Source organism: Aedes albopictus, chromosome 2 (assembly GCF_035046485.1).
Source record: "Aedes albopictus strain Foshan chromosome 2, AalbF5, whole genome shotgun sequence".
NCBI classification, from domain to species: domain Eukaryota; kingdom Metazoa; phylum Arthropoda; class Insecta; order Diptera; family Culicidae; genus Aedes; species Aedes albopictus.
Window position 1 is genome coordinate 472,145,692 of NC_085137.1, and position 26,038 is coordinate 472,171,729.

The 26,038-nt window shown below is 38.9% G+C and overlaps 1 protein-coding gene across 20 annotated transcripts in view; it reads left to right on the forward strand.

Moving 5' to 3' along the window:
- Positions 1–26,038, forward strand: part of LOC109414826 (supervillin) — a 1,049,091-nt gene that overhangs the window by 453,425 nt on the left and 569,628 nt on the right. The gene's annotated exons all lie outside the window — the stretch shown is intronic.

Genomic DNA, 26,038 nt, shown 5'->3' on the forward strand with positions numbered 1-26,038 from the left:
CCACTACAGACACCAACACTGTCACTACTTGCGCTAACCCTAGATATCACGAGCTGGATAGTTTCTATCGGTCCGCTAGCTTTGCCCACGGCACCCATCTGGACACGATCGAGGAGGACCTGCACGAGTTCGAGCTGGATTGCTGCGAGCTGGACGGTGCGACCGGTGCCGAAGGCGATCGGCAGCACACGAATCCGGAGATAGAATCAACCACTACTGATTCCGGAAATGTGAGCCTGACCGATTTCGGCAACGAGTTCTCGTCGGAACGGCGCGTTACGTTCGTGAACGAGCTCCAGATCGATGCCGGGTACGCGTTCAGAAGCGAAATCCAGATCCCGGAGATTTTCGTTGAAGATGTTGATGGGTGCGACGGGGTGGATTCGGTGGAGGAAGCAGTTCATCTGGTTGAGGACGAAGTACTGCCAGGTGAGGATGAAGTTCAATCGGAGAAGGAGGTGGCAGAAGAACCATCAGCGGTGCCAGTTGAAGAAGATAGGCCAGTTGAGGACCCGAAGGTGGAGTCTTTGGAGGAGTTCGAGAAGATCGTGCCGACCGAGAACGAAAAGAGTCTACGAAGACGAACGAACAACGACGATCACAGCCAAGACAACGGTCGAAGTCAGCCCAGTGGACCGAGCAAGCCGAGCGCAAGTCAGGGAAAGCGTAGTGGCAGCAGCATCGTGCAACCGCAGCATGTCGTGCTAGCATGTACCTACGGCTTAGCCAATAGTAACTTTGACTACATTACCGTAATTGCTTTGATCATCGCTATCATTACATTGTTCGCACTGATGATTTTGTAGAGTGTTTTGAAAAGTACGCAGCCATTTGGACCGAAGGGGCTCACTTCTCGCACCTAAAGTGGTGAGCCTTTTCCATATAAATCAAAATTATTTTGCACACATAACCCCTCAGAAAAAAAACGCTTACGTAACTTGCTTAAGTGTAAGTTTCGATAAATGACGTTTTATTCCATATATGTAACCCAACTAGCATCCGCAGCTGCACCCGCGCTTGATGATTGTAACGCTTGAAGACCCAGAAAAGTCACGAGTAGTCGCGAACGCTCCAAAACTTTGTGCTTAGGTGTCGTTGCGTGTAGTAAACGAATTTTGTCTCTAATTAACTGGCAAAGTCCATGCAGAGCCCCAATCGACCAGCTTAGCTTATTTAGTACCAATTAGAGAGTAAATTTTGTTCGTGTGCTATATCGTAGAAATGTGTGCCTAGAACCGAAGATAACGCATCCAGAAGAGTGGCTGCTACTCTGATTTGAAGAATGACGTCATGTATGAACTAAAATGATCTTGCTTGTCGATACAGCTCTTCTAGGTGCGTTATCTCCGGTCTGATCAGTAGATAAAAGACGGCTGCGCCGAACTTTCCAGCTTATTGGCATCGCGCAATTTTGCACGTTCTTCCATTTTCCGTTCTTTGTTGTCATCTCTGTCACCTTTTTTTATCCTAAATCTATCAAACCTTACACACTTGTGTCAATCTCTATTTTCTTCCGAACTATTTTATCGTGAAACTACTAGCAACTGCAGAATCCAGCTCCAGCGAACACCCTTCGCCTCCGGCACTGGAGTACTCCCGCGGAGACTACCGGGATTCCGGAGGAATTCAAAATCTTTGCTTCTGTCTACTTTGAAGCCGTGCAAAACTGCGTGTGTGCGCGAGCGTGAGTGTGCGAGTGTTTTTTGAGTGAACATCGGTGCTAACCTCACTTTTTTGCCGATGCGTAGGCTTGGTGCAAAAGAAAGGTTAGAATCCATTGTCAAATCAGGAAATCTTCATCAAAATTAGAACTAAGAGCGTCTTTGCTTTCCGTACGCTGCCGCACCACTTTCAACCATGTAATAATGTAAATTGTATATTTTTGTATGATAAAAATTCCATTATATATTAGGTGCTCTGTTATTTTCTGCGCAACGAGTTTTTCACGCGAAATCTACCAATTAAAATTAGTTCTAAGACTGCATCATGTGCCAATGAGAAGATAATCTTACCCTATTTTTGATAACTACGTTTTTTTAGAACCTAGACCTAACGTTACCACTAAAAACTAATACTTACCATGCTACTTTTAGGAATCGTCGTTAAACCCCAATTTTGCCAACCGTTTCTTCTTTTGTACTTCTAGATTTTTACTAAGTGTTAGCCTCCTCTTCACTGCACAGACAATCAGAACAAACGATCACAGATCCACTTCATGACAAAACCTATACGACGAAATAGTTATATCTTACTACTTACTTGGATTTGTGGAAGCCGTATAAATTTGTTACATAATGAAAATTGATAGGTACTCTTATCGTTGTAAAGGATATATTTGTTTCGGTGTAAATTAGTAGCTATAGAAACGTTAATACGACGAAAGGGTGACACAGCACTGCGGCTGTCCCACGTCCGATGCTATAAACTGGGTACTTTTATCTGTTTAAAATATACACTTTATTGGTTCACATACTATTTTAAACACAAACAGAAAGTTGAACAATCTTTATCTAAACTAATCTTTCTTTATCGAAGAAGAAGGTGAAAAAAAGTTATATTATTTGTTTCGTTGTTAATTGGTCACATTAAATAAACTGTCAAGAAAATAATCAAAGATTTTTTTCAATCTCTTATTTTTCAAACATTTAGTAAAATAGAACAAAAAGAAATGTTTCTGCTGTTTGAGGAATGCCGCTTTTCTGTGTTTGTTGCTTTCCATGCATGTTTTTTTTTTTGTTTGCCAACATCATCATTAGTGCGATCATCCTCATCCGTCGAAATGCTCTCTCAAGCTGAACCCTGATTAATGTTCCCACACCCCCGTTCAATATCCAAATACTAACCAAAACCTCACCTCAATTGTACCAACGTTTCATTCACAGGAGCTTCCAAAAGCGTGCCGAACGTGCGATAAGATCTCGTCCAGCTCTAACAATCCATTCGATTCGTTTGTCCGGCGTCGTATTTGCTGCGCGCAGCCACTAACATAACAACCACACATAATACCAAAACGTTTTTCAGTGTAGTGTAATAATCAACCGCGTTCGATCGCATTTTATCCGAAAACGAAACCCTGATTTCCCAAACTTTTTTTTTGTTTTGAAATAAGACTAATGCCTTAACATATACCTAGATAGTCGACGTAACGAAATAAAAAGCGATTTACTAATAATGCGAAATGGAAGCGCATGGTGTTTTACTTACTTTTTGGTTTGCTAGTTCGTTGCTGTTTGATCTGATGTGGTGAGTTTGAAAGCTCTCGTTGAAATATTTCCACCTAAACTGTCTCGTGGTTACCATGTGTTGAAACACACCACGGCAATCCGAAAGTTCCTGTAGTTAGCTGACGCATAAATGAAACGACGACAAAGCTTTTACCGCTGAAAAGCTTTGCAGCATGAAGCTTTCAACATTCTATGGTAGGTATAAGCGGTTTAGTACTGCACTGCATTAGTCATCTAAATTTGGATATTCCATATACGATTCTACATTTCAAATAGTATTGATTGGTCATTTTTAGAAATTTCTCCATGCTTTTCCTTGAAAAATTCTTCTGGATTTTTTTCATAAAATCTTCCAAAAATTCCTTGGGAAATTTATTTGAGGAATTCACTAACAATTTCACAGATTTTTTTTTGGAAAATCTTGCATTCACTGCTTCAGTAATTGCTTCGCATTGGAATTTTGTTTTTAGGAAAACCTTCTAGGCGTTTTTAGAAAATATTTTAAAAATTCACACAGAAATTGTTTTGAAAATCTTATTGCTCCGAATTGTTTCAAAACATTTTCCGAGGTTTTTCATATTTTTTAAACCTTTGTTTAAGACATTCGTCCAGGCATTCGTCTATGATTTTTTCCTGAAGTTCCCGTAGGTGTTCCTTCAGAACGGCATCTCTATTTTTTTATTAGAAATCTTACAGAAATTTCACTGGTCATTCTCTCTTAAAAATCTGAGATTAACTTAAAAAAAAAACCAGATTTATCCACCTAGTGGAGATGGTGCCTTTCTCGTCGAATATGTACTCATGATCTTTCCATCGACGTTAACTAGAATGTTTCTGAATCCTGTGAACACTTTATATAGAAAATCGACAATTTTAACAAAGCCATCATCGATGTGGGAAACTTATTGATGGTACATATTCCGATGTTATGTTCAACAGCAGCAGAGCAGAGCTGAAAAATATCAGACTTCTCAGTTAACTGCTTGACCACCTAAGCACTAGTCGTGCATTGGGGTCATTATAACCCCATTCCATGCACTACGGCAGCGGGGTGAACGTCAGCTAATGCATGAGTAAGGCTAACTTTATTCACGGTCTCAGATCACTTTGTGAGCGTCGACAAAGTTTTTTTCAGCACACTTTAGACTATATTTTATTATCATTGCTGTTGGGAATCGACCAGAGCGTTCATGATTAACAAAAATTTTAATCATGATTAATCATTGATGATTAAAATTCCAATTTTAGTGATTATTGATTATGATTAATGATTAATTTGATTTTTAGGATGATTAAAGATTATGATTAATGATTAAAATTGGTTTTATCTGTGATTATTGATTATGAATAATGATTAAAAATGGCTCATTGATTAAAAATCATGATTAATCATGATTAATCAATCACAAAAAACTGGAAATGTTTAAAATATATCTATTGTTTAACATGTTTTTGAAGTTTGAAAAGTAAAAGATAACTCTGTCCGGGAGATTTTTCAAAAAAAAAAAAAAAAAGAATCATGAGTTATATTATTTAGAACAGCATTTGAACCAATTTAAATTGGATCATATTTTTTATATGATGAATCATTTTTGGTGATGAATGATTAATGATTGATTAATATTTTTTCTTATGATTATGATTACTGATTAATGATTAGATTGCAAAAACAGTGTGATTAAGATTAATGATTAATGATTAAATGAGATTATTTTCTGATTATGATTAGTGATTTTGATTAATCTTAATCATTAATCATTAATCATGATTAAATTTATGATTAATCATTAACGCTCTGGAATCGACTCTATAGATTAACGGCTACGCAGTCTTAGGGTTCATAAAACGAGTTTTATTATTCACCCGACGCACACTGGGGCAGGATTGAAAATACACGGAAAAAACCTCTAGCTCGTCGAGATGTCGAGATACGCACTTGGTGTCTTCAGAGAAAATATTTCTATGAACAAGGTCGATATTATGAATGGTAGCATATTTTTCTGACGTTATTCGCATAAAAGTCCTATAAGTCATTTTGGCCATCTTTCATTTTAGCGGTATGGTGTCTTCGGCAAAATTGTTCGGCTATTTATGCTGAAAAAGTTTGCCGAAGACGTCAAATTTCCAAAGCCTACTGTTCTTGAGATATTAGTCGTTTTATAAAATACCTACCTAAGATCGAGTTTTTTCATTAAATTACGTTTGTAAACAAATTTAATATCCGTTTTCGAGTTATAATAATGAAAAATACTAAAATAAAACATATGTAAAATAAATTAGTTGGAAAAAACAAAATATGCATTGATTTTTCATAGAAAGTTCCTGAAAATCACGCAAAATGTATATAGGACGTTCTTGCAGTCGGGCAAGTTCGGGCAAGTTCATTCATCGGCGATCACCTAAAAAATACATAAGCTTTCATGTTAATTTTTTTCACCGACATGATATTTGATCATTTTTTTTAAATATCGTTCAAAGTTTACTGTTTTGTGTGAAATAGTACAATATTTTTGCACATATTTTACCATGTTGAGTGTTGCCAAGTGAACCATGAGAAGTATAAATGCAATCTAGTTACAGGTTTAGTCATTTTTAAACTCCAAACAAATTGTAAAACACAAAAATGTCCTAAACACGCCATTTAGCCTTGGTTTTATCATTATCTTATATAATTTTATTGAATAGAAATATTTTTTGTGTGTTCAATGATCTAAAAACTCACTTTTTTTGGCGTTTCGGACATTTTTGTGTTTAACAATTTGTTTGGAGCTTAAATATGACTAAACTTGTAACTAGATTGCATTAATACTTCTCATGGTTCACTTGGCAACATACAATATGGTAAAATATGTACAAAAATGTTGTACTGATTCACACAAAACAGTAAACTTTGAACGCTATTTAAAAAAAATCATCAAAAATCATGTCGGTGAAAAAAAATTACATGAAAGCTTATGTATTTTTAAGGCGATTGCCGTTAAAAAAACTTGCCCGAACTTGCCCGACTGCAAGAACGTCCTATATACATTTTGCGTGATTTTCAGGAACTTTCTATGAAAAATCAATGCATATTTTGTTTTTTCCAACTAATTTATTTTACATATGATTTATTTTAGTATTTTTCATTATTATAACTCGAAAACGGACATTAAATTTGTTTACAAACGTAATTTAATGAAAAAACTCGATTTTAGGTAGGTATTTTATAAAATGACTAATATCTCAAGAACAGTAGGCTTTGGAAATTTGACGTCTTCGACAAACTTTTTCAGCATAAATAGCCGAACAACTTTGCCGAAGACACCATACCGCTAAAATGAAAGATGGCCAAAATGGCGTATAGGACTTTTATGCGAATAACGTAAGAAAAATATGCCACCGTTCAGAATATCGACCTTGTTCATAGAAATATTTTCTCTGAAGACACCAAGTGCGTATCTCGACATCTCGACGAGCTAGAGGTTTTTTCCGTGTATTTTCAATCCTGCCCCAGTGTGCGACGTTTCGACACGGGGATAGTGTCTTCCTCAGGGGGAAAATAAATAATAACGTTTTTGATCAAATTTTTTGTCTAACTTTAACTGTCTCGTTTTGTGTCGTTTTTGGTACATGTTTACACTTCGGAATCACTTTAACAGTTTATAGTCTATAGAGTCAAGTTTATTATCATTGGTAACACGATTCATGTAAAATTTGACCTCCTTACGAGAAAAATGCAGAAAATGGAAATTTTCCATTCAAATTTTAATCGCAATGAGAAGAGTGAGGGCTCAATCAACCGCACCCAAATTGTAAGCAGTAATTTTAGAAGCAAAAGAAGATTGAAGATTGAAAAACTTTATTCGGTGTTGATGCGATCAAATTATAATTTTTCCATAAAACGTTGATCCATTCTACTATACATTTACACCGCAGGAATCTGAAATGATGTGATTTTATGAGATCGCTTTGGTCACGATTTTGTTCTTTGACCATTTCTTCACTTATAATCGTTTAACAGCCTCGATTTTATTTATAGCTTTGACATTTATTTTGTTCACTTTTATAATTCCGCTATTGAATGTGCAGCCTGCATGGGTTTTGTTCAATTTTACGTTCGACCACTTCCGGCGGGACACCTGGTACCGATTCCGGTTGTCTCAAATATGATCTGAGACTATGTTTTTGTCAACTGTTCATCGGGTTACCTAAAAAGCCGAAAATTAATGTGATCTGAGACTATCTTTTTGCTAATGGTTTGGCAAATTTTTGAAAAAGCCGTGATTTTATGTGTCGTATGCATGATTTTGGTTCACTTTTATTTAATCACCTCCGGTGGAATAACCGCAATCGATTCCAAAACACTATTACTAGTTCTAGACCTGAGACTATTTCCTTGTTGACCGTTTATCAGATAATCAAAAACGCCGCTATGGTTTGGTTCCCTTCTATATTTTACCACTTCCAGCGTCTCGTCGCCAGTTTTGGAACACTACCGGTTCTTCCAAATATGAGAGTATTTGCTGGAAAACCGTTTATCATGTTACTGAATTAGTCATTGATATGTCGCATGTGTTGATCCTTTTTACATATGACCATTTCTGGTGGGACACCCGGAATCGGTTCCGTAGCACACTAACATTCCAGGTGGAATCCCTGATGAAATTCCATGAGGAATCCCCGCAGGAATTTCAGGAGGAATCTCCGAAGGAAAACCAGGAGGAATCCCCGTAAATCCTCTTGGAAAAATCTCCGAAAGAACCCCTGGAGCGATCTCTGGAAGAACCCCTAAAGAAACTTATCGATGAATCCCCTAGAGAGCTCCTGAAGGAATATTAGGAGAAACTCTTGGACTAATCGTTGAATGAACTTCTCTAGAAATCTCATAAGAAACTTTTGTAGAAATCCCTGAATACTACTGAAGTATCCTTACATCTTCCGGTAAGAATATCTGACGAATCTGAGGACTAATTTCTGTAGTAACTTCAGCTCGAATTCCTTAAGGAATTTTAGAAGGAATCCCTGAAGGAACTCCTAGACTGATTTCAGTGATTTCTAAAGAACTTCTGTAGGAATTCCAGCAAGAACTTCTGACGGGATTTCCGATGTATCTCCAGGGGATCTTTGAATACTCCTGGAAGAATTTCTGAAAGGACATCCGGAAGAATATCTGAGCGAACTCCTGTTGGAATTCTGTTCTGAAAGAATCCCTGGTGAAACACCTCCTGGAATTGCTAGGGAGATCCCTGAAGGAATTCCTGATGATCCCTAAATGAACATCTGGAGCAATCCCTGAAAGAATTACTATACTGCAGTAATCTTCGATGGTACTCCTGGATTAATCCCTGGAGAAACTTTTGTAGGAATATCTCCTAATCCTGAATCTTGAAAGAAACCCGTGATGGAATCTCTCGAATGATCCCTGAAGGATTACCTTGAGCGATCCCTAACGGAAAGCCAGGAGAAATCCCTGATTGGAATTCTAGAGGACCCAATTTTCTACGATTTATTGTAATTTTTCCAGTCATTGTAAAAAAAAATCTTAAAAAAGTTCCTGAAAGCTTTAAATCTTTTCGATATGCTCAGCTAAAAATCGAGAAAATGGTCATTTACACCCCTTTGCATCTAGACCCCTCAATTTTCTTTGTACTCCTTCAGATACTCATCCAGGAATTCTTCCAACAACTGTTCCAGAGCATTCTACATGAATTCGATTATACTTAGATTCTCCAGAAATTATTTCTGGATTTTTTCTCTATTTTTCTCTTTCAGAAATTCAGTGATTCCTTCCGAGGTTCCTCCAGAAATTCTATATATTTCTCCGAGGATTTTATTCCAACGTACTTTTTTTTTTGTAGCGAAATTATACTACAAAAATTATTGTCCACAATAGGAAAAATCATCCAAATACTGTTTTAAGAGGGCAATACTTAGTCATTTTCAAGGGGCCATACCAAATCAAATTTGAAATATCAGAAAAAACCCTCATCCCCTCAAAAACATGCCATTTTTAGGCCTATATATCTGAAACATTGAACATGATTTGGCCATGACATTGGCTCGACCATATTTTAAGAAGAGTGTAGTAACATAACCTTATTTCAATCAGCTTTCAACTGCTTTTTACCGAACTAAAAAATCCAGGAAATGACTTATTAAATAAATTAACTCTTGATGTCATCGACCAAAAGTTTGGGGTCACTTTAGTGAAACATGGAAAAGTGATTTGTTGATATCTTTATCATCTTTCATTCAATTTTAATTCATATTGGCTTGTATTAAACATAATGAATGGTACATACTGCATAGATATTGAACCAGAGTATATTCTCTGTGGTTGAAGGGCGTTTTTGGGGGCTTCTGTAGAGTTTAGGGAAATGCAGGGGGCCTCAGGGGATTTCAAGGTGTTTCAGTGGATTTCTAGTACATAGTTGAGAGGAGTTTCAAGACGTTTAAACGAGTCACAATGGAATTCTATAGGTTTAAGTTAGTTTCAAAGGCTATATCAGAATTTAAAGGGGGTTATTGAGTATTTCTATGGGAGGTTTCTGGGGGGTTGCAAGGCTAACTCCTAAAAAGGCGTTTCGAGAGGTTTCAGGGGATTTCAGGGGATAAGCGAAGTCCATGTGGTTCTCAGGACGGTTTTAAGGCGTTGGTAGAGGTTTCAGGGAGATTCGGAGGCTACACTATCGTTCTACGCATATTTGTTCCATGTTGTATGGGAATCCTTATGTATATGAAACAATTATGCGTAGAACGACAGTACAAAAGAAATTAAGGGAAGTCCATGGAGATCACAGAGTAGTTTTCTGAGGGGGTTTCAATGCATTTCAAGAGGTTTGAAGGAATATCGAAAGCTTTCAACTGGTCGAAATATAGAAGTTTCGTCAGAAATTAGCTCAAAGTTGACCATTTGCTTAATACTTACCTACAGGATGGACAATTCACTGCACAGCACTTCCCGAGCAGGAATGAATAACTGACACATAACTGGAGCATACCGAAGTCAGGTATCATACCAAGATAAGGTATTGGTCGGTTATCCAGGTATTGAAAATAACTTATTTTGGTATTTTGTAGCTATTGAAACAATACCTCAACGAGTTATTGGTTTGCTGTTGAGGACTGCTTGAGGTATTATTCAATTGGCTTCTTTAGCGGTGTTGAGATAATTCCATATTCAGAATCTGCATGCAAAACTGAGCCGAAATCCAAATTTTCATGAATTTTGGTGCCCGGGAACCCATTTAAAAATCAGTTTGAAGTTTGTATGGGAGCGATTTGTCGAATCACCCCTCGTCGCATTTTGTACTGGGCGGAGCTGTCAAGCAGTTGGCCAGCTGTCAAAAGGTGATTTCGAAAAATCTCTTCGAAAGCGATTTTAGGTACCAAAATGAAGTTCTAAAAATCTGAAAAAAATCATGGTGGTTCAGAAAAAGGTGCTCTTTCGTATAAAATCAAAAAATCAATACATTTTTACTAATTTAAAAACCCAATTATGGAAAAATTGCTATTTGTATGGAAAAATCGCCAATTATTATTTAGGTATTGCCACACCTGTTGTCATTATTGACGCGTTATGCACAGAATACACACCAGTTATTATTTTAGGTGTTTTACCTCTTATGCAGGGCTACTTAATACCTCATTCAGGTTGTAGGTATTCAGTTTTCCATACCTGAGTTTGGTATTCTTCAGCCATTTTCTCCTGCTCGGGTTGCCATCACATTCATCTATTGGCCACGTGTATGGATGCTCTCTATGGCATTTAATCTATGAAGGTACAGAGCTCCCAGATGCACTACTAATGAAATTTTCTTCCTTGTGCAGAATATCAATTTCCAATTCGTATATTCGTTTTCCAACGATTACGATCAAGTACCTTGAACTGATGTTTTGCTCATCAGCGCATTCCTTGTTAAAGAGTTTATCTTTTATAGGAAAACACTTCCCGGAATGAAACTTCATCACGCTATCTCATTTTATCTAAGATTCTGTCTTTGATAAGCAAACTAGGTATATCAAAAATTTAGCAGATCAAGCTTGAGAACTGTTTGAAAATTTTGAAACGAGCGGTGTTTGAGAAATTGCGCATATTGATAGCATAAACCTATCAACTACCACGCGACTCCATCTCGATTTGTGGATGCTAGGAGTTTGTAATCGGTTGGTTTCAGTTCAAAGATTTTCGTTTGTATGAGTGATTGTTTTGGGAAAATTCACGTTTTTCAATGTAAGGAAAATACAGTAGGATGCACCCTAGCGAGAAACTTCACCGCTGCTCTCAAAAGGGTGTAAAGATGGCTGGCGCTAAAAAGGAATTTAGAATCAGGTCAACTCACGGCGGCTCGAGAGTCAAGAATGCTTCCGAGCCTAATCGCAAAAGACAGAAAGTGTGGAAAAGCGGGCATCGAGCGGCTACCTTCTACCAAAGCTGTGGCACCACCAATGAACTGGGAACAGGATTTATAGTGTTGGGCAAGATGCGACAACGTGTGATCGGGTGGCAGCCGATCAACGCAAGGATGTGCATGTTGAGAGTTAAGGGCCGTTTCTTCAACTACAGCATCATCAACGTCCACTGCCCACACGAAGGGAGACCCGATGACGAGAAAGAAGCGTTCTACGCGCAGTTAGAGCAAACATACGATGGTTGCTCGCCGCGTGACGTGAAAATCGTTGTCGGCGACATGAACGCGCAGGTAGGAAGGAAGGAAATGTACAGACCGGTAATCGGGCGAAACAGCCTGCACGCCGTATCGAATGATAACGATCAGCGATGCGTAAACTTTGCAGCCTCCCGTGGTATGGTAGTCCGAAGCACCTTCTTCCCCCGCAAAGATATCCACAAAGCCACCTGGAGATCCAACAAACAGAAAACCAAATCGACCACGTTCTAAACGGAGTTGTGGATGAGACGTTGGATCGATCAGTCGACATTGCCAATTGCTCTCGATATTTTTTTCTTTCAAACGGCTTTGCCGTAGTAGTGTTAGTTTGTTTGTAGCGGAATCTATTGAAAAATAGAGAAAATGGAATCGAGTGTACGAAAGAACACGCTGAAGCTGTGCTTCGAGTCTGGTGCAAAAGTACCTTCCCACCTGGAAGTTCTCAGGTTCATCACTGGTCAACTGCACCTGAGTGCAGCAGACCTGCACTCTGTTTACAAGGATGAGAATGACGGTCTGTTCTTCATCAAGTTCCTGGATGAAGACAGATTCAACGACTATTGCAACCACGTGGAAGAAATCTATGCCTTCAAGTATGACGATGGATCTACGACACCGATCAGTCTGGACATGGCCAGCCGCATTTTCCGTTACGTGCGTATTTTCAATCTACCCCCGGAAATCGATGACAGACTCATCGCTCAAGTTTTGGGACAATTCGGAACAGTGAGGCAACAGGTGAGAGAGCGCTACCCTGCTGAATACAACCTGAGTGTTTTCAGCGGCGTCCGTGGCGTGCATATGGAGATAGCAAAAGAAATCCCGGCCAACATCTTCATTGGACACTTTCGAGCTCGAATTTATTATGACGGTTTGAAGAACCGTTGCTTTTATTGCAAGGAGGAAGGGCACTTGAAGGCAAACTGCCCCAAGCTGGCCGCCGTATCCGCTTCTAACAGTAATGGAGGCGCACGGTCATACAGCTCAGTGGCAGCACATGGCAGACCAGTTTTCGCACCAAATCGTAACACGCCTGCGCTGGTGGCTAACATGCAGGTTCTGAACAAAGGGAAGGATGACAAGTTGAACTCAACGCCACAGGTTACGGAGCAAGCTGAACCAGAACCGCAGGTCACGACGGAGGCTGAACCGGGACCCAGCAAACCGCTGGAAAAAACTAGGATCGAACAGGCCGATACTGACGAGAGTACACCGCCGATGGAGACGGACCCAAAGCAAGGTCAAAAACGAGCTGCTACATCCACACCATCATCCGAGCTGGAAGATTCGTCGCGGACGGATGAGGAGGGAGTAAAAGATGCGGAAGCCCCTTTCCGTGTCATGAAAAACAAGCGAAACAAAGGTCAACAGAAGGTAATCGGGACAATAAGTAGCCGCACACTGACAAAGAAGGGCAAGTAGGTAGGATTCCGAGTAATCCAGGCGTAAGTATTTATTGAGTGGATGAGTGATGATGAGTTTGTTTGAGAGAGTGAGTGACTGTGAATCTAGATAATGGTGTTTTTGCGCACAGTATGTACTGTTAATATTAACGCTATCAACACACATGTGAAGAAGTCTCTTTTGAGAGATTTCGTTTGGAATAACGACATCGACGTCGTTTTTCTTCAGGAAGTAGCATTTGAAGATTTTGGGTTCCTCTCTTCTCATGCTGCCATAGTCAATATTGGAACGGAGCATAAAAGCACCGCTGTTCTTGTACGAAAAACAGTCAATTGCAGTAACGTTATCATGAACCCTAATGGGCGGATAACGTCGGTGGTCATAGACCAAATGAATTTCATTAACGTATATGCGGCGTCAGGGTCAACTCATAAAAACGAAAGAAACGATATGTTCATGTCAGAAATTGTTCCTCATATTTCCACCGTCAAACAGAATGTTATTGTAGGTGATTTTAATTGCGTGCTTTTGAAATCGGATTCAAACAGCAAAAATTTAAATACTTGCGTAGGTTTGGAGACGTTGGTGCAAACACTACAGCTCTATGATGTTGAGCTGAAAAAGAATCGTAGAGCAAACTTTACTTTCATACGCGGACAGTCAAAATCTAGATTGGATCGCTACTATGCATCATTAGAAGTCATTGAAAAAGTAAAAACTATTGCTACTAAACCTGTCGCTTTTTCCGACCATCATGCTGTCGTGTTGAAATATCAAGTTCCTGATGGCGTGGTAAACCAAGTTCGAGGAAGAGGCTATTGGAAAATAAATCCAAGTATCCTTTTGAATGATAATGTATGCGACGCTTTGGCCCAGATTTATCAAGAATGCAAAACATACACTATGTATCACAGAGATATAAATGTATGGTGGAACGATTATGCGAAAAACAGGATTTCAAATTTTTTCAAACATCAGAGTTTCCTCCTAAATCAGCAGAATCATCGAGAGAAAAGCTTTTATTATGCTTGTTTAAATGAAATTATCGAAAAACAAGCAAAAGGTGAAGATGTGTATAATGAGATGTGCTTCGTCAAATCCAAATTAATGGAAATTGAACAAAATAGGTTATCAAATTTAGGTATGAAAATTAATTCAAATTCACTTCTGCAGGACGAGAAACTTAGTTTATTTCAATTATCCTCAAGAATCAAAAGACAGACGGAGAACTCCGAATTTTGTTTAAAAGTTGAAGGTGTTCCAACCACTGACAGCAGTAGATTGAAAACTTTTTTGTTTTCTCATTTTAGTAAGGTTTTCGAAAAAGAAAACGATGAAAATAATTTCGATGATGTTCTCAGTCATCTACATGCAAGACTTTCGGATGAAGATGGAGCTGTTTTGATTAGACCCATTGAAAAAGATGAATTAGAGACCGTGCTGAAAGAGGCAGCCAGGAAAAAAACTCCCGGTCCAGATGGGCTAACTTATGAATTTTATATGCGATTTTCAGAGATCTGTATTGATGATTTACTTACAGTTTTCAACAAATATTTGATTGATGGTGTGCGCCCGTCCAAAAACTTCACAAAGGGAATAATAAGTCTTATCCCTAAGAAAGGTGATCCACAAGACATAGCCAACAAAAGACCAATTAGCATGCTCAACGCAGATTATAAGTTATTTACGAAAATTTTAGCGAATCGACTACATCCCCTACTTGAAAAAGTCATAGGACCAGGACAAACTGCTTGTAATCCGAACAAATCATGTGTTGATAACCTGAAAACATTGCGTAATATAACCATTCGAGCCGGTCAGACAAAACGATTTAAGGGACTTCTTCTGAGCCTCGACTTAGAGAAGGCATTTGATAAAGTTAACCACTCTTTTCTTTGGGCGGTGCTGGAAAAGTTCGGATTCCCACCACTTTTTATCAATTGTTTGAAAAACCTTTACTACGACGCAAGTTCAAAAATTACATTCAACGGATTTCTAACCAACGATATTGCAATCAGATCATCGGTACGACAAGGATGCCCAATCAGTATGGCACTATTCGTCCTGTACATAGAACCGCTTATACGAATGATTAGTGATAATATTCGAGGTTGCTTTGTAGCTAATACCTTTATAAAGGTATTAGCTTATGCAGACGATCTGAATATTTTCATCCTAAATGATCATGAGTTCGACACGGTTCTGGAGATCATCAACTATTTTAGTATTTATTCTAAAATAAAATTGAATATCCATAAATCGCATTATATGCGATTTAACAACTGCAAATCCGGACCGCACCAAATTCAAGAAAAAGATTGTTTGAAAATATTAGGTGTTGTTTTTCATGCAAAATACCAAACTACGGTTTCAAATAATTACGATACTGTGATTCAATCAGTCCAACACTGTTTCAAAACTCATTCTAAGAGATACTTGAATTTGCTTCAAAAAGTCTGGATTGTAAATACCTTCATTCTATCGAAGATTTGGTACTTAGCACAAGTATTTCCGCCAAATAAAAACCATTTGGCGCAGATTAATGCAAGTTGTTGGATGTTTTTATGGAATCGACAAATTTTCAAGGTCTCCCGTAATCAAATGTACCTGGACGTTAGTAAAGGTGGTCTTTCACTAATTGATCCTATTCTGAAATGTCAAGCTTTATTTGTAAAAAATGTTTTGTTTTCAAACAATGGCCCAGACCCAATTGATCACTTCATGATGGCCCAGAATCAAAATAATTTCTTAACCTTGAATTCAAGGTTATGGTTAAGCTATGCTAGTGAGGCAGCATCAAATCCCTTATTGATTTCCACGAAATCAATCTACAATTCATTACTTGCAGAGCAAAGCTGTGCAACTAAAATAGAGACTGAGAACCCTGACCTGCAGTGGGATGTAATATGGGGAAATTGTAGTAAATCGTTTTTATCAACAAATGCTAGAGAAGGTCTTTACATGTGTGTGAATGACATAGTTAGTAGTAAAGTTAAACAATTGAGAAACAAGATAGTAGGAATAAGCAATGATACTTGTGAGTTTTGTGGACAGCAAGACACAACGGAGCACCGTGTAAAAATGTGTGTAGGATCAAAAGAAATCTGGACCTGGATCCACAATTTGATAGGTAGAAGGTTTAGATTAGGACTAAGCGATCCTGAAGAGATAATTGGAATTAACATGAGCGAAAAAGCATATAAAGAAAAAGCTGCACTTTGGCTTGTATGTGAAGCAATCGCGTTTAACCGAAAACATTTTGGAAAACAAAGAAGATTATACAAATTCCAACAGCATATTCGTCAATTGCGCTGGAATAACATAGTAGCCATAAGAAAGCATTTTGAAAATTGTTTAAATGTATTTTAAATGTATATATGAGTTTGTCGTTAAATATAAGAAATTAAAAAAAAAAAAAAAAAAAAAAAAAAAAAAAAAAATCGACGGTAAATTCTTCTCAGATATAACCAACGTCCTCGCATACCGCAGTGCGAATATAGATTCGGATCACTACTTAGTCGCTGTATGCATGCGCTCAAAACTTTCGACAGTTATCACCACGCGTCGAAGTCGAACGCCGCGGCTCAACATCGAGCAACTTCGTAACGTAGAAGTGGCTCAAGACTACGCGCAGCAGTTAGCAGTGGCCCTACCAGCGGAAGAGCAGCTTGGCGCAGCTACACTTGAAGATGGCTGGAGGGACATCCGATCCGCCATAGGTAGTACCTCGGCTACAGCACTAGGCTTCGCGACTCCGAATCACAGAAACGACTGGTACGACGGCGAATGTGAACAGTTGAAAAACGAGAAGAATGCAGCATGGGCGAGAATGCTGCAACACCGTACGAGAGCGAATGAGGCACGTTACAAACAGGCGCGGAACAGGCAGAACTCAGTCTTCCGGATGAAGAAGCGCCAGCAGGAAGAACGAGATCGCGAAGCGATGGAAGAGCTGTACCGCGCTAAGGAAACACGAAAGTTCTACGAGAAGCTGAACCGCCCGCGCAGAGGCTTTGTGCCACAAGCCGACATGTGCCGAGATAATCACGGGAATATTCTCACGAGCGAGCGTGAGGTGGTCGAGAGGTGGCGGCAGCATTACGATGAGCACCTCAATGGCGACGTTGCAAGTACCGAAGGTGGCGTGGTAACAGATCTAGGAGTATGTGCACAGGACGAAAGACTTCCGGCCCCTGACCTTCAAGAGATTGAGGAGGAGGTTGGCCGGTTGAAAAACAACAAAGCCGCTGAAGCAGATCAACTACCAAGCGAGCTTCTAAAATACGGTGGAGAAGCACTAGTGAGAGCACTACACTGGGTCATTACCAAGATTTGGGAGGAGGAAGTATTACCGGAGGAATGGATGGAAGGTATCGTGTGTCCCATCTACAAAAAGGGCGACAAGTTGGATTGCGGGAACTACCGCGCGATCACACTACTGAGCGCTGCCTACAAGATACTCTCTCAAATTTTATGCCGCCGTCTATCACCGATTGCAAGAGAGTTCGTGGGGCATTATCAGGCTGGATTTATGGGTGAACGCACTACAACGGACCAGATGTTCGCCATCCGCCAGGTGTTGCAGAAATGCCGCGAATACAACGTGCCCACACATCACTTGTTCATCGATTTCAAATCGGCGTATGATACAATCGATCGAGAACAGCTATGGCAGATTATGCACGAATACGGATTCCCGGATAAACTGATACGGTTGATCAAGGCGACGATGGATCGAGTGATGTGCGTAGTTCGAGTATCAGGGACACTCTCGAGTCCCTTCGAATCTCGTAGAGGGTTACGGCAAGGTGATGGTCTTTCGTGCTTGCTGTTCAACATTGCTTTGGAGGGTGTAATAAGAAGAGCGGGGATAAACACGAGTGGGACGATTTTCACGAAGTCCGTTCAGCTGCTTGGTTTCGCCGATGATATTGATATTATTGCTCGTAAATTTGAGACGATGGCGGAAACGTACATCCGACTAAAGAGTGAAGCCAGGCGAATCGGATTAGTCATTAATGTGTCGAAGACAAAGTACATGCTGGCAAAGGGCTCCAGGGAGGAATCACCGCGCCCGCCACCCCGAATTCATATCAACGGTGATGAAATCGAGGCGGTTGAAGAACTTGTGTACTTGGGCTCACTGGTGACCGCCGACACCGGCACCAGCAGAGAAATTCATAGACGCATTGTGGCAGGAAATCGAACTTACCTTGGACTCCGCAGAACTCTACGATAAAGTTACTCTACGACAAAATTCGCCGTAGCACGAAGTTAACCCGGGAGCGGTCGCGTCGTGTACTGAGTACACGCACCATGAAAAATGCACGCATGTGGCACACAGTGTGAGCGTGGCGTCGCTGCAAGTAGTCAAAGACGCGACTGCTCGAGGGTTAATTATTTACAAATCGTTGATTAGACCGATTAGACCTGTCGTCCTCTATGGGCACGAAATATGGACCCTACGTGCAGAGGATCAACCCGTTCTTGGAGTTTTCGAACGGAAGGTGTTGCGTACCATCTACGGCGGAGTGCAGATGGAAGACGGGACTTGGAGAAGGCGAATGAACCACGAGCTGCATCAGCTGCTAAGAGAATCAACCATCGTCCATACCGCGAAAATCGGGAGGCTACGGTGGGCGGGTCACGTCATCAGGATGTCGGATAGCAACCCGACTAAAATGGTTCTCGAGAGTCATCCGACCGGTACAAGAAGACGTGGAGCGCAGCGAGCTAGGTGGGTCGACCAAGTGGAGGACGATCTGCGGACCCTACGCAGAGTGCGGAACTGGAGACATACAGCCATGGACCGAGTGGAATGGAGGCGGCTACTATGTACAGCAGAGGCCACCCCGGCCTTAGCCTGACCGGTAAGGTAAGCTAATCGCAAAAGAACCGCCATCGTCCCATTCAGGACGATTTCCTCAGGTCGTTAGCCTTAATCGCCAAGAAGAGACCCTTCTCGGCACGTTTTGCTTCCTACAATTTTGTACACCTAAACCTTATTTTACGTCCACTATTGGCTTATCGAAAAAAGTTTCTACCGACAAAATAATGATCAAATTACACATTTTTATATTTTTGTACACTTCTCCTAATCACGAAGGTGTTTTAAAAAATATAAAACTGTTGAGTTTGCTCTTTGTCTTAGCGGTAGAATTTTTTGTCGATCAGTCAAGCATGGACGTAAAAAGAGGACGAGGTGTAGCATGTAGCATATAGAAGTTACGGTGATGGAGAATCCATACACCATCATCCATGCATTTTCACCATAGTGGAGACGCATGGTGGATCGATATTCCACAGATTGTTCCCAAACAATTTTCAAAAAAGCGGTTCAAACGGTTCATGTAGCATTCAAAATCAAATGAAACGAATACACTATGCGTATGAGTTAAGAGTGCTGTTTTGCAATGGTTCACAAACCCACCACCAGAGATCCGCAACGACTATGAAAAAGCTCACTAGAGCTTGTTTCATTACTTACCCACTCCAAGCGTTCGTTTCTATGCTCCCTTGTCGAACCAAAACCGCCATGCACACCACCCACCGAATAACTGCACATATCAACCCATCGTCGCGTCGGTCGCTGACGTTTCTTTCTATGCTTTTTGTTTGGTATCATAAACCTAAACAAAACGGGCCGCCGCAGAAACCCATACATCGATGCTCTGCTCACAGCTTTGCGATGGTGCCACTGATCTACAACTGATGTTTTTGCTGTGAAAGAAATTCAAACAGATAAAGTGTGATTACAGGGTTGAACTGGACATAACGTACCATCGAGCTAAAGAATATAATTTATTATATTAGCGTGAGTTATAGAGGTCGATTTTCCAGATCAAGGTTCTGAACGACTGTGCAAAATTATAGCGCGATCAATTATTCCTACACTTTGCGCATCGCGATTGAAATTTGTGTGGGATTTGAACATTAAAATTGTTTCGAAAGTACAGGGGATAGACAAAATGATCGGGACAGGCAAAATTTTCCCTTCTCAAAAAAATTTCAAATAGCTGTAACATTTCTAAAAGTGCATTAAATATTCTCAAGCTTTCACTTTGAGTCGATCAACTACCGTCAAGGCGCCATTCACCGTGGGGGCTCCATTCACCGTGTGCCTTCGAATATTTTCTCATTATTTCCATATTATGATTGAATGATATGACAATTTCCCTTCAATTTCACAAATACAACACTAATGCATTGTTACCATGTCAAAACGCTCATTAGAAACATTTAAAAGTATCATTTTGACACTAAAGTGTGTTTACATGAAGCGGGTTTCTGCTCGTTCACTGCATTCATAGTGAAAAAACGAAAACTGCGCTAAGGTGATTTAAGCGATAAACTAAATGTAGTAACGTTTTTATTACACCAAGAAGCAATTAAATTCACATATCAGGTATGTATTTTGCATTACCGAAGTAAGTTTAACAAGAAAGTACGATTAATCGTGCTTTTTAATTGAAACAAAAAGGCACGGTAAATGGGTACCCTAAAAATCAATGGTCTCCATTCACCGTGCCCCATATTGTCCCATATATCTAGAAAAAATCGAAAATTTCAACATTGGTTTTTCTAATAAAATCTTGCAAGTTATTACTTGAAATGAATTTAAACGAAGAAAATTCCCTTGGCTGGGTTGTTTTGATCATTTTTAAACAAAGTAGAATAAAATTTCTCATACACGGTGAATGGGTCCCTACTACCACGGTGAATGGTGACCTACCACGGAATTAGGCGACCTTACTACCCTTTACTAATTGTACTATATCACCAAATTTCGTGAAAAAATTTCTACTTCTGTGGATATTGCTTTAATTTTAACCTATAATGAAGGCAATTAAAAGCGGCACCAACAATGTTTATAAGACTGGTGTCAAATGACAGCCCTTATTTGCCCAGAATCCATTTAGATCCACGGTGAATGGTGCCTTGACGGTAGTTGTGTATCAGTGGACAAAATTTGGAAAAGATCAGGTTATTCTGCACGAAGTTAGAAAGATTCTAGAAAAAGATATTGTTCCAACTAATGGGTATGGACGGTAAGGTGTCGTATCCCTCGCTCGACAGTTCGAGGATCGACCGACAGAGAGGAAAACGTCAGGTGATATGCGGTGTCAACCGAGATGATATGTATAGCTATTAGGCAAAACGTGAAAACCATATGCAATTTGATGTGCTTTATGTGCGGGGAATTATTATTGAATTATAAAGAGAATTTGGGTGATTTTGTGCATATTATACGAATTATTGATAGCAATTGTGCAAAATAGTTGGTGAGTGGGAAGATTAGGTGTATTTCTGGTGAACTCGGACCTAATTGCATAATGTTTATACTGTAGGTTAGATTCGGGGACAGATAGTTGATGAGATACCTTTATTGCGTTTCCATACGTTTACCCATATACGTCGTAAGTCTACAAAATTAATTATTAAACTAGCTAAACCTAATATTAAAACTATCTACAGTAGGGTCTGCGATAAGACATCGGCCTGAATCTCGTGCGTGAACTTGTCTGGAAGGGGAAAATTAATGTAAGACCTGATTATACTTAACCTTAAAATGAATGAACTCTAAAATACATTATCCCTTTACAGCTTTGAGCGAAATCTCAAAAATCGCTTCAGAGAAGTTTTCTTATCACTCCTAGTCCGAACAGATATAATTATCCGATAGCCAACTTTGAGCTGTTATATCTCCGGATTCAATGAACCGAATGCAATGAAATTTTGACCATTTATGACTTACATAATGGGCTTTGAAAAAACTTTGACTTAACCTAAAATTCTTAAAACGGAAGAAAATTATAACGGTTAGATTATTTTTCTAATAAAACATTAAACTTTCTTAAATTTCAACATCGCCTCAAAATTCAAGATGCTAATTATGGTTCATTTGAATTCCCTGTAATTGTCTTGAATACAGATATGTTTAGAAAGAAAGAAACAACATAGCCGGCAATTCATTGAAAAAGTAATGGGATGCATATTTAAAATAGACCAATTTACTATAAAATCAAAAAAAATAATGAAATCGCTATAACTTTTTCTCTTGTTAATAATTTCAAGTTGAGTCAAACGTTTTTCAGAGCTCATGATATAACCCGAGCAGAAGAAAAAAACAAGTGAATAACATATCAAGGTATTTATCTTAAATACTACCATACCTTGATATGCCCTCCATTAGGTGGTAATAAGAGGCAAAATAACAAAAATGAATACCGAAATTTTGTATAAATAACACCTAGAATATAACAGGTCTTGTTATTTCAATAATGAATGCATACCTAAAAGTTCAAATGCTGTCCAAAGTTATTGAATAACAAACTAATAACATTTCTTGTTATTGAATGTTTCATTTGTTCGATAACTTCATGATGTAATAGCAAATCTTGTTTTTCGGTTATTTTCACAGCTAAACCAATAAATACTACATTAATACCAAACCTTGCTCAAATATCTCCAACTGTTATTGTGATGTTCTCATAACATTTTGTAGACTAATGCAGCAATAACAATTTTAGGTATAAGAGCACATGTTTCTCTTCGCATGGTATTTGTAAGGTATCCCCTTCTGCTCGGGAAGTCATAAATGGACAAAATTTCCTTGCATTCGGATCATTGAATCCGGAGATATAATAACTCAAAGTTGGCTATCAGGCTAACTTTTTTCTAAAATACTTATAACTTCGTGCAGAATAGCGCGGTGTTTTCCAAATTTTGTCCTGATACTCAACTAGTTGATTAACTTACAGTGAAAATTTGAGAATATTTCATGCACTTTTCGCAAAGTTACAGCTAATTGGACATTTTTTGGAAAGTGAAAATTTTGCCTGTCCCGATCATTTTGTCTATCCCCTGTATGTTACCGATTATGTAGAAGTATATCCTTGGATATCTTGAAAAAGGTTGCCGAAGACCACAAAACGATGACAAAAGTTAAAATCTGCTGATCATCTAAAATAACATTTAACATGTAAATCAATAACATCAATAATAAAAACTCAATTTTTGGTACACATTGTTAAGGGCATTACTTTTTCTACATAGGGTGACAAAGGGTATTATCCGTATTATCGATAGTTTTGCTCTCTTCGTCATGTAGGGTTTTTATCGGCCAAATTAGCTGAAACTTGAACAGAATTCTTCTTAAATTTTTCAAGTACAGTCGAGTTTCCTATTAGACGCTACCATCCACTTTACGCCAACCGCAATTTCTCAGCTGTCTTGCATGCAATCCATATGATTTTTCGGTGCTTACTATAGACTCATCACTTACAAAAAAGAACTAAATTGGTTAGAAGACAGCCTGGGAAACGCGGTGGGCGTAAAGTGGGTGGCAGTGTCTAATAGGAGACCCGACTGTATGACCAGAAGTTGCTTCTAGGATTTATCCAAGAGTTCCTTCAAAGATTTCTCTTTCTGGGAATTTCAACCGTGGTTTCTTCCGGTATTTCTCCAAAAGTTCCTTGCGGAATTCCCTCCTTCTTTTTAAGATTTCTTCAAGATCCTTCTGGAATTGTCAAGAAGTTTCTTGAAATTCTGGGGAAATACCGGAGTAAATAACTCTGGAAAACTCCTACGTAATTTTATATGAGTGATTCAATTGACATTTTCTCAGGAGTCTTCCAGGATTTCTTCAGAAATTCCCTTCTGTGTTTCTTCCAAGAGGTTTTTTTTTTTATTGAAATTCCATCTGGCATTCATCCAGGAGTGCTGGGAATACCCTGATTATTATTTTTGTGATACCTTCCGAAGTTCCTTCCTAGATTTCTATAAAGGTTCCTTCAGGAAATGGGATTCCTTTAGGAATATCTTCAGAAGTACTTTTACCGGAATCCCCAGAAGGAAATCCTCGAGAAATGTGATCTAGCTTCTGAAGAAAACCCAGAACTAGCATCTTGAGGAATTTGTACAAAACTGCAGAAGATATAACAATAATCAATAAAAATAACAATAAAATAAAAGAATTTTGGGGAATGAAGGAGAGGCACCGGAATGCGATCCCTAAGTAATTTTGAAAAGAGTTCCTAAAATAATGCTGGAATAAGTTCTAGGAGGAATACACCACGAAGTTTTTCCAGAATGAAGTCTTTGAATTTCTGAAAGAATGCCTGGATCGAACTTCTTCAGCAATCCAGGAGAAATTTCTGGAGGACACCTGAAATAAATCCAGGGGAAATTTCTGAAAGGATCCTACAAGGAACTTTTGGTGTTATCTCTTGAGAAAATCCTGGAGGAATCCCAAAAGAAAGTATGAGAGAAATTCATGAAGGAATTCTAGAAGGAGTTCCTGGAGTATTCCCGATAAAACTTAATGAAAACCCCCGCAAGAAATTCTTGGTGAAATCCAGGAAAGATCTCATGTATAAATCGCAGAAAGAACTCTTGGAGATATCTCAGAAGGAACTTCTTGAGAAATCCCAGAAGAAACTCTTTAAGGAATTACAGAAGGAACTCCTTAAGGAATTACAGAAGGAACTCCTTGAGGAATCCAGGAAATAATATCCTGGAAGAATCCCGGAAGGAATTCTTGGAGTAATATTCGAACTTTCAACGGAGGGATCTCAGAAAAAATAAACTTCTTGAAAAATTCCATAAGGCTCTTGAAGAAATCCAAAAAGGATGGAGTGAATTCTGGAAAAAATCACGATTGAAATTCCCAGAAGGATTTGAAGGAACTCTTGGATAAATCCCAAAAGCAACTTTTGGTCAATCTTGGAAAATTTTGGAGGAATCCCAAAAGGAACTTCAGGAGGTATTCTTAAATGAACTCCTCAGGGATTCCTCGAAAAAGCTTCTGTAGGAATCCTAGACAAACTCTAAGAAACTACTTGAGGAATCTCAGAAAGAGCTCCTTGAAAACCCACAGAGGAAACCTTTGAAGCATTACCAGAAGGAACTGCTGAAAGAATTTTAGTAGAAACTCCTGAGCGAAGGAACCTCTGGAGAAATCTTAAGGAGAACTCCTAGATCAATCTCGGAAGCCTCTCCAGGAAAAATTCCAGAAAAAGCACCTCAATGAATCTTGGCAAGAAATCTAGGAGGAATCTGAGAAGATACTTCCGTAGGAAAATCAGAAGGAATTCAAATGGAATGCCTGAAGCAATTCTTGGAAGATTATCATTCTGCAGCAGGCGAATTCGCTGGTATTGCGGATTTTTAGAAAAAAAAACTTCCACTCTGCGGTAGCCGTAGAGTTCTATCGCAGCTGTCAAAGCCCTACCGCAGCCATGAAAATCATGCTTTCTTGAAACTGAAGGCCATATCAAAGTATGCTTGCATTAAGGTGAATTTCAATAAAAACCAACAAAAATCAGTGATCATCGACATCGTATCCAAGCATTGCTTGGGTTGCTTGATGATACTTCAGTGAAAATTAGTGGTTTTACAGCTGCGGTTGCTTTTCGTTTTACCGTAAAATGGAAAGTTTTCTTAAAATTAGCAATATTGTTTGACTATAAACTTAAGTTTACCCAGTAGATCATGGTTGAAAAAAAAAATTAATGAAATAAACGGCATTTTTAAAGTGATGGAGACGTATGGTTATTCCATACCTTCCATACGTATACAAGCACAAAACTTGAAATTTTCGAAGAAATGCGGCTCAAAAACGACTTGAAGAACATTTCTATTTTTTGATATGTTATGTAAAAATAGTAAAATTTCCGTTGAAAAGTATGAAAAAGTATAGTCGTAATGGTCCAACATTGTGGAAATCATAAAAAAATGATATTTTGATCATTTTTGCAAATT